The sequence below is a fragment of the Mytilus californianus genome, unplaced genomic scaffold (genome assembly GCF_021869535.1).
Source record: "Mytilus californianus isolate M0D057914Y unplaced genomic scaffold, xbMytCali1.0.p SCAF_31, whole genome shotgun sequence".
Taxonomy (NCBI): domain Eukaryota; kingdom Metazoa; phylum Mollusca; class Bivalvia; order Mytilida; family Mytilidae; genus Mytilus; species Mytilus californianus.
Genome location: NW_026262681.1, coordinates 1,909,034 through 1,918,690, shown reverse-complemented (window position 1 = coordinate 1,918,690; position 9,657 = coordinate 1,909,034).

The window sequence follows — 9,657 nt, the reverse complement described above, 5'->3', positions numbered from 1 at the left end:
AAAAGCACGTAATTTATCTAAAACCTCCAAAGAATTTTTAACACTCCAAAAATAATTAATACCATTATTTTCATAAACTTTATTACAAAAGTTAATAAAAAGTTCTTTGATAGTAGTAAAGGAGGTAGTTAGAAGCACTGAAAGATTATTAGTAGAACACTTACTAGATTATGAGATGAAACGAAATTTAAATGTTTTTTTGTGTAATTTAGGTAACCAGTATATGGTGGGGACTTTTAGATGTTCGGAAGAGGCTTTAAGCTGGGTAGTTGCAGTGATATGCTTATTTACAATTTGACTATCTGTGGAGCGTACAGACCTGAATGTAGAAGAATTAATGATTTCGTTCTGGAGAACTTCCGTGTAGTATTTGCGTCACACCACCACTACATTATTGGCTGCTTTGTCTGCCGGTACGAACACAAGCCGCTTTGCGAGTACTTGGAGTTTATTTTTTATTCTAGAAATGGGCATATCATTAACCCTATTATTAATTTTCAGAATTGATTTCAAAATGAGATATACGAATATCAACAGTTTTCATAATTTTATTCAAATAACTATCTAGAGATTTTTTATCAGATTTTTCACGTTTACACCAATTTTTACAGTAGGCAGACAGAGCGTCTTTAATGACCTCACGACATTGTTTCCAATCTATAGTAGATGGAGGACGATATTTAGGTCCTTTGCTGAGGTCTCCTGTAATGACATGACCATAGGGAACATATCTAAAATTAGATGTTTCACAGTCTCAAGTGAAAGGAGCATTGTTTTCTATATCGACGTCTGATGTAACTGACGTATAATTAAAAATCAAACTTCTGCTAGTTTTTTTGTATGAATACGAAATAATATGTGGTTCTGTATTATCAAAATATGGAGGTATCTGGCTCATTGAATATACTAGATCAGTTAATAAAATCAAAACCTTTATTTATATATTTTAATTTAAGAAAATGCCGTTTATGATTTTCAGGTTTATCGATACTAGGAAACAACCTGTGATGACAAAAGGCTGTAATAATACAGACGTATTCATACAACGGGCTGAAAAAAGAAATTTTATCACAATCCAGAAAAATATTATATAGTTTACTTATTGGTATATGGCCAAGTTTGCATTATAATTGATGTCTAATATTATTTATTATTATAGATAGCAGATCATCTAGTGTATAATTTATACGATGTTTAATACGTAGATTACGATTTTTACGTTTACCATGAAACTTTTTGTTTCGTAGCCTTTTATCGACAATATTCACGACATCAAAAGAAGTTTTAGTTATGTTCCCTTGTCACAATATTTTGTCATTGAGACCGAGAGGATAAGCTGTTTGAAGTCTTTTCATCCAAAATAGTTCGCGAACTTCACGGGATTTTTCAAATTGTTTATCTATTTCTTTTCATCAATAGTCTTCAAATAACTTTAAAAAAGGCCTACACAAACAAGCACAGACCGAATCAGCAGGAGTTAGTCATTTATTTTAAGAAATTTATTAATTCTTCGTATCGATTGACCTGTTTTTCTTTGACACAAAACGCAATTCATAACTAACGGAGCCAACAACATATGTATCAAATCATAATTGTGGTTGTTAAGTGGAAAAATGGTTCTATCTAAAATCATTGGCAACGGAATATGTGTGTTTAAAGCATCTGGCTTAATTTTTTGGCACCGAACGAATAGAGATGATTTGGCAACGGCCTACTTGTGCTTATTATAATCATTTAAGAATTGAATGATTCTTTTTGTTATTTTATTTAAGTGTAAAAGCATTGACCGAAACACAATTTGTACGAAACGTGGAAGCACTTCCTCCTAAAAATGTGCGGTCGATCAACGCTATGACACCCTTATAAAATTACTAAAAGAAGCATTCAACTCTGATAATTACATTATAATTCTAATGTATTTTGAACTTGGAAATTATGAGTAAAATCAAACTTTATTTGTTTTTCTTTGCATTGCGTAACGATTTTAGTTCTTTCTGTGAGGTCCGCGTTCGGAGCGGCGATGTGTAGAACAATGGAGATAACTGTGCGTTTTATTTTTCCAAGGAAAATAATTTTCACCGTTTAAGATGTCGGTTGTGATTTTCATGCGGTGTTTTTATGGCTCATCAGAACACGGCTCTCCAATAGCGTTAAGATGTTAATTTCATAACGGGATAAGTTGTTGCTCCTGAAGCTCAAATGGTGCTTATTTCACTCTTTTGAAGGTCTTGCTCCTGCTGCTGCTGCTGCTGCTGCTGCTGCTGCTGGGAGGGTTTTTGCTGCTGTTGCCGTGGTTGTTGTTGCTGAAGAGTCTTATAAAGTTGTTTTTTTATGAAGGGTTTTCACTGTTTTTGCAGCTGTTGTCATATTCATTTATTCTTATGAGGGCCTCTGCTGCTGCTGCTGTTGTTGCTGAAGAGTCATTTAAATGTGTTTTCATGAAGAGTTTTCGCTGCACTTACAGGTCGTGTCGTGCTCAATTTACTCTTATCAGGCTTTTTTTCTTCTGCTGCTGCTGCCGCTGCTGCTGGTGGAGAGGGTTTTGATGCTGCTGCCGCTGCTTTGATGAAAAGTCATACAAGGGCTTTCTATGAAGGGTTTTCGCGGCTCCTGCAGCTCAATTCACTCTTTTGAGGTTTATTTCTGCTGCAGTTACTGCTAGGGGTAAGGTTTTTTTTTCTGTTGTTGCTGCTGTTGCTGAAAAGTCATATAAAGGTTTTGTCATAAAGGATTTTTGCTGCTCCTCAAATCGTGCTCATTTCATTCTAATGATGTTCTGCTGCTGCTTTGGTTGAGAATATATCAACTGCTGCTGCTGCTGAAGGATCAGATAAAGGTGTTTCCATGAAAGATTTTTTGCTGTTCCTGCAGCTCAAGTCATGATAATTTTAGTTATTTCATTGGTTTTGCTGCTGTTGCTGCTGCGGGAGGGGTTTGCTGCTGCTGCTGCTGCTACTGCTTAAGGATCAGATTAAAGATCGTGATGGGGATTAAACTGCTCATGAAGCTTTTACTCTTAACATTTATTTTTCTCTATATGCTCGCGTCTGCTTTAGATATTTTTTGAGATACTTACAGCTGCTCTCGATATATAAGCTACAATACTGATATTTCCTCAGTCAGGTGTGCTCAAAACATTTTTGTCATAATCTACGAATAACCATTCTCGCGTTTTTTTTTTCTCTCTTTTATTCACGTTTCAAAGGGAGATAACTTTGTTTTCCCGCAATTTTCATTCACAGGAAGTGACGTCATATTAATCACATGGCAGGAAGTAATGTCAAAGGGATAATGTAACAGGAAGTTATCTTTGGAACGGAAGTGAAGTCACAATAATTGACCTCTGAAGTAAATCAATTATGTTGTTAGCAGTATCCACTAAAAACTGGGAGTGAAATCAGGTGCTCCGGAAGAGTTAGCATTTCCTGCACCGTATACGGCACCCGTCGTGTTATTTCTTTGTCCAGTCCGATAATGATGGAAGGTAATTTATGACTGAGGAAGAATATCAGATATAATTTCTGATACACTTTTGTCATAATGGCCAATCAGCTCATGATGGCGACAATAAAATTTCTTGAGTGCTGACCTTAATTTGACTGATTCATAGCCCTGTCCAAGTAATTATTGAGAAAGCAGTATTCCTCGTTCAACAAAATTAACATACCTAGAACTAGCTCTAGAGTAACGTATCAATTGAGACACATATACTCCATAGGCTGGTGACGCTGGGATGTTGCTACTCAGAAATGAAAAGTTGACTATAGGAAAATTAAAGTCATCGCGTTTGTCATAAATTTTGGTTTTTAACCTACCATCAGTAGTAATTTCAAGAAAAAGGTCTAAATGTGAAGCAGATTTATCTGTGTCGGTAGCATATTTAATTTCAAGTTCACATCTGATTAACACCACTTCTTAAAATGTCGTTTCGTAATATTTTTGAAGTCCTTTAACTGTAGATATTTTGACAGTAAGAACTTTAGAAAGGGGTTTAATGGAACACTTGGATGATCCGGCAATATACCTTTCCTTATTAGGGTTCTTGTGAAGCTGAAGGATCCAATATCAGGATTGAAGATCCTCAAAATGTTACTAAAGTGTTACATGGGTTGTCTTGGTGCACTCCTGAATGCACATTTACTAGAGTATGAGATATAGAAAACCCAAAAGGTTACATGGGTTGTCTTGGTGCACTCTTAAATGCAAATTTACTGGAGTGAGATTTAAAAATTTTATGAAATGTTACCAAAACGTTACATGGGTTGTCTTGGTGCACTTCTGAATTCACATTTACTAGTATGAGATATAAAAACTTTATGATATGTCACCAAAAGATTTCATGGGTTGCTTTGGTGCACTCCTGAATACACATTTACTAGTATGAGATAATAACTTTATGAAATGTATCCAAAAGGTTACATGAATTGTCTTGGTGCATTCTTGAATGCACATTTACTGGAATGAGATAGAAAAATTTAATGAAATATTATCAAAACCTTACATGGGTTGTCTTGGTGCGCTCGTGAATTCACATTTACTAGTATGAGATAATAACTTTATGAAATGTATCCAAAAGGTTACATGGGTTGTCTTGGTGCACTCTCGAATGCACATTTACTAGTATGAGATATCAAAACTTAATAAAATGATACCGAACGGTGCATGGGTTGTCTTGCAGCTCTCCTGAATGAACATTTACTAGAATGAGATATAAAAACTTTATGAAATGTTACCAAACGGTTACATGGGTTGTCTTGGTGCACTCCTCAATGCACATTTACTAGAATGAGATATAAAAACTTTATGAAATGTTACCAAACGGTTACATGGGTTGTCTTGGTGCACTCCTTAATGCAAATTAAATGGAATGAGATATAAAAAATTTTGATTTGCTACCAAATGTGACATGGATTGTTTTTGTGCACTCCTGAATACACATTTACTAGTGTGAGATAATAACTTTATGAAATATATCCAATAGGTTACATAAGTTGTCTTGGTGCATTCCTGAATGCACATTTACTAGAGTATGAGATATAAAAACCAAAAAGGTTACATGGGTTGTCTTGGTGCACTTAGAATGCAAATTTACTGGAATGAGATAGATAAATTTAATGAAATATTATCAAAACCTTACATGGGTTGTCTTGGTGCGCTCCTGAATTCACATTAAAGAGTATGAGATATTATAATCCAAAAAGTTTACATGGGTTGTCTTGGTGCACTTAGAATGCAAATTTACTGGAATTAGATATAAAAACTTTATGAAATGTTACCAAAACGTTACATGGATTGTCTTGGTGCACTCCTGAATTCACATTTACTAGTATGAGATATAAAAACTCTATGAAATGTATTGGGAATGTAACATGGGTTGTCTTAGTGCACTCCTGAATGCACATTTAATAGTATGAGATATAAAATCCCGAAAGGTTACATGGGTTGTCTTGGTGCACTTATGAATGCACATTTACTAGTATGATATATCAAAACTTTATGAAATGATATCGAACGGTGAATGGGTTGTCTTGCTGCTCTCTTGAATGAACATTTACTAGAATGAGATATAAAAACTTTATCAAATGTTACCAAACGGTTACATGGGTTGTCTTGGTGCACTCCTCAATGCACCTTTATGACGGATGCCGTATACGGTGCAGGAAGAGCTTACCCTTCCGGAACATCTGCTTTCACTCCCAGTGTTTAGTGGAGTTTGTGTTGTTTCTTATTTATTTTAACTGTTGTTGTAAATGTCTTTTGGTTTTATGAGTATTTGTTTACTCCTTGGTTTTGATTGTTATTGTCTTACTAGAATGAGATATAAAAACTATACGAAATCTTACAAAAGGATTTCATGGTTGTCTTGGTGCACTCTTGAATGCAAATTTACTAATATAGAATATAAAAACTTTATGAAATGTTGCCAATCTGTTACATAGGTTGTCTCGGTGCACTTCTGAATGCACATTTACTAGTATGAGATATAAAAACCAAAAGCTTACATGGGTTGTCTTGATGCACTTCTGAATGCACATTTACTAGTATGAGATATAAAAACTTTATGAAATGTTACATAAATAGATATACCATTCTACACATGCATGCTCATATATATATTTTATATTGTATTTTTATAAATGTTAAACGGAGAAGACTTTGTAAGTCTGTCTGTCTTATCCAATTTGTATCATTGATCAAATGAAATATGTTTAAACTAAACCATGCTTTCTAAATCGTTAAGGAAACTTACAAGTTTACATTAAAAACAAAGTCAAAATAAAAAGTTATAATGTGTTCATCATTTTTAATAGTTTCAAATAATGATACAATTTTCAACTTTTCGGATAACAACCCAGTATACATTTACTGTCAATTTAGAATAATAATGTCAATTTCGTGTATAGCTTCTAAGCTTCCGATAGAGAGTCAAGAGACGTCTCCTAAATCATTGCACCAGTCGTCGTAGCTTATATTGTGCAACCTCACTAAACCGAACCTCATCTTTGGTCCTTAATATTTTGTTCGGTTATTTCAGATTCACAACACATGAAACTTGATATGACCGGACTCAAGTTATGTTCAGTTTAGACAAGTTTTCGGCTTATGCAAGGTTCGTTTTCGACAAGTTTAAATGTACTGTGGAAATCTCTGCCGTTTTTGTACCAAAGCGAACCTCAATATTAGTATTGTTGCACATTTTGGTTATCTCTAATTAAGTTTACGGCCAAAAACCCATACAGCAGGGTTCATATTAGGTAACATGACCGACCGAGGTAAAGTGGCGATTGATTCCGACGTCATGTATGCGTTTACAATTCGTGCACGACGAGGTCTCGCATGGTCATCTTCTTGAAAGACTGGTCTATGAGATAACTCGTGATTATCAAAATGAGGCGATATTTTGGTGTTCAGTGTGTCATCCCGGTATCTTTGTCCATTCAGGATACCGTCAATAACATGCATGGCAAGCTTACAGTCATGGGTAAAACATCCCCATGCTGTTAAACTGTTAAATATGTTATTGTCCCGATATGTGTTGTTTCTTTTCCTCCAAACACATGTTCTGTCATCGATGGGATTCAGCATGAAACGACTTACATCGGACCAGTGAATTCTTCTTCAGTTGCGTAAAGTCTATCGGTTATGGTTGCTAGACCACTGTAATCTGGCTATGTGATGTCTTAAAGTTAATTGTGGGCTCTTTATTGGCCTCCAAGCGTGTAGACGGAAATAATTCAATCTTCATCAGGTTTAGTCAAAAACAGTAACGAGAACACATACGAGACAGGTTTTTAAACTGGTTTTGAGCAATCAAAATGTAATCGATAGACATTTTACCAGTATCCAAAAGTTACTTTTGGTTTACAGTTTAAATATATATTATTTCTAAATTATTATCTTATTTTAAAACAATATGTATATCAAAATTTAATTGGGTGGTGCTTTACTTTTGGCGGAGTGTATATGTCACATTTCTGTATGTTCATAAATTTAAGCGCTTTCCATGTTTTTGTTCTGTATATTTTTTTAAAGTTTTAGCCTCGTTTAGAAGATTGAAACAAATATCTTATAGTTTAAAAGCTTCTGATGTATTCCAAGATAATTTTTTGTTCAATAACCGTTTTTCTTTGCTGCTTAATCTCGATGCAACCCGAATGGGCTCATTTATTTCTTCATTTACTATCAGACCAGCACAAACAGCGAAGCAATCGAATATATGTATACGCAAAGAGTGTTTTGAAGATCGTTCATGCTAATCCAGAATCAGCGAAACGTTATCTGCGTATTGACTGAATTGAACTTGTAATTCTTAATAGGGACAGCAGATACTAGTGGGTTATATCTTAAAGTTGTGCTATGTAATTATAACACAGGGATGAAGAGATGCAGGGATAACAGATTCTCCTGTCAAACTCAATAGCTTATGTTAAAAATATTTGATAGGGGACCATTATTTTTCACCGTACTGGTATTGTCTGTGTACAGTCGTTTGCCAATTAATGAGTTTGCAAAATAATGAATTTTGGAGTTATTGAATTGTAAACGTTACTGAAATCAATAGAAGACCAATCCAGAATGTTTTTTTAAAACGGATGTGAACAGAAAATATTTACATACATGAAGAAGCAGGGAGAATGATAAACGATCCCACTGGCTAACATGGTCATTTTCAAAATATAAAAGCCAATCAAAGACAGACTATGAAAGATAAAACAGTTCGATATAATGCTAGGCCATGATGTCATGTGTCCTCTTGGACAGTATGGCTTAAAAGTGTTACATTCTAAAAGGGAGCAATTGATATTTATATAATATATCTTTCGAAGTTATAATTAAGGTTGAAAAATCTTTAATATGAAAATAATCATTATAATAAAATAAATTATTTCTTCAGCATCTTTTCCGGTTGTAAATAACAAAATCTGCATATAAAGTAGTAATTAAGGTATACACATTGAACACGAAAACTCAACATGTACTCATATGACTCAAATCAACGAGGAAATCTGAAATAATCACAGGCAAGATAAATGATTTGTTTGTAAATTTCAATCATAGTTTATGACCTGATTCTATTGACATAAACAAGGTACAAAGCATAGAAAGAATGTCATTAAAACAACGTAATATACTAAGGTCAGCCAAATGCACCAATGATCCTCATTCCTAGCTATAAATTCTAGAGAAAAAAACAATATGAAATTTTACACGCTCTTTTTTCATTAAAAAAGAATGACAACCGAATAAACAAATATGTTATTGTTTTAGGAAGGGATGAATTACTTTAAATTCAAAATATTTCACAATGTTTTAATTATTGCAAAATTGGGAAAGAAAACATATTCTCTTAAAAATCAAAAATAAAGCTTTCATTTCTAGTTTGCCTGGCCTAAATTAAAAGGTGAGCTTTACTCATCACTTGCTGTCAGTCGTTTGTCCGTTGTCTGTTTGTTGTCGTTAATTATCTTTAAAATTCTGCTCTGCTAGAAATATTAGACCAATTAACTAAGTAAGCATGTAAGCGTACACAATTGAAAGTATGTGATATTGATGAGTGGTATTTGTTTACCTTACCATTATATTACATGTCGTAAAGTGAATCTTGTATATGTAAGCACTTATAAGAGAAACTAAACAATACTAAGAGGACACAATCAATCATACCTAATTGAATTTTTTTTCGAGTCATTGATATCGATGGAGTTTGCATTTTTTTTTCTTTCAAATTCCCTCGTTTAACGTTTAATTAAATTTAAGCTAAGACATATATATCTTGAATATTTATTCCCATTTAATTATTTGTTTCGAAATATAAAGTAATAATATAAGAATTTTTGCTCTGTCTCGTACAATGAAATTTTCTTTCGTAACATAATTATTTTTTAAACATGAATAATAAAGGCCATAGCAGTATACCGCTGTTTAATAGTCATAATTCGATTAAGTGAAAACAAAGCCGGTAATAAACTAAAACTGAGGGAAACACACCAACTACAAGAGGAAAACAACGGAACAACCGAAACACTGAACTACAACAAAAGCAAACGCCAACATACATAGAAACGGACTGTCTGATAACAACTGCCATATTCAAGACTTGGCACAGAACATTTTTAAGAAAAAAACGAAACATACAGAACTTTCAAGTGAATTTTA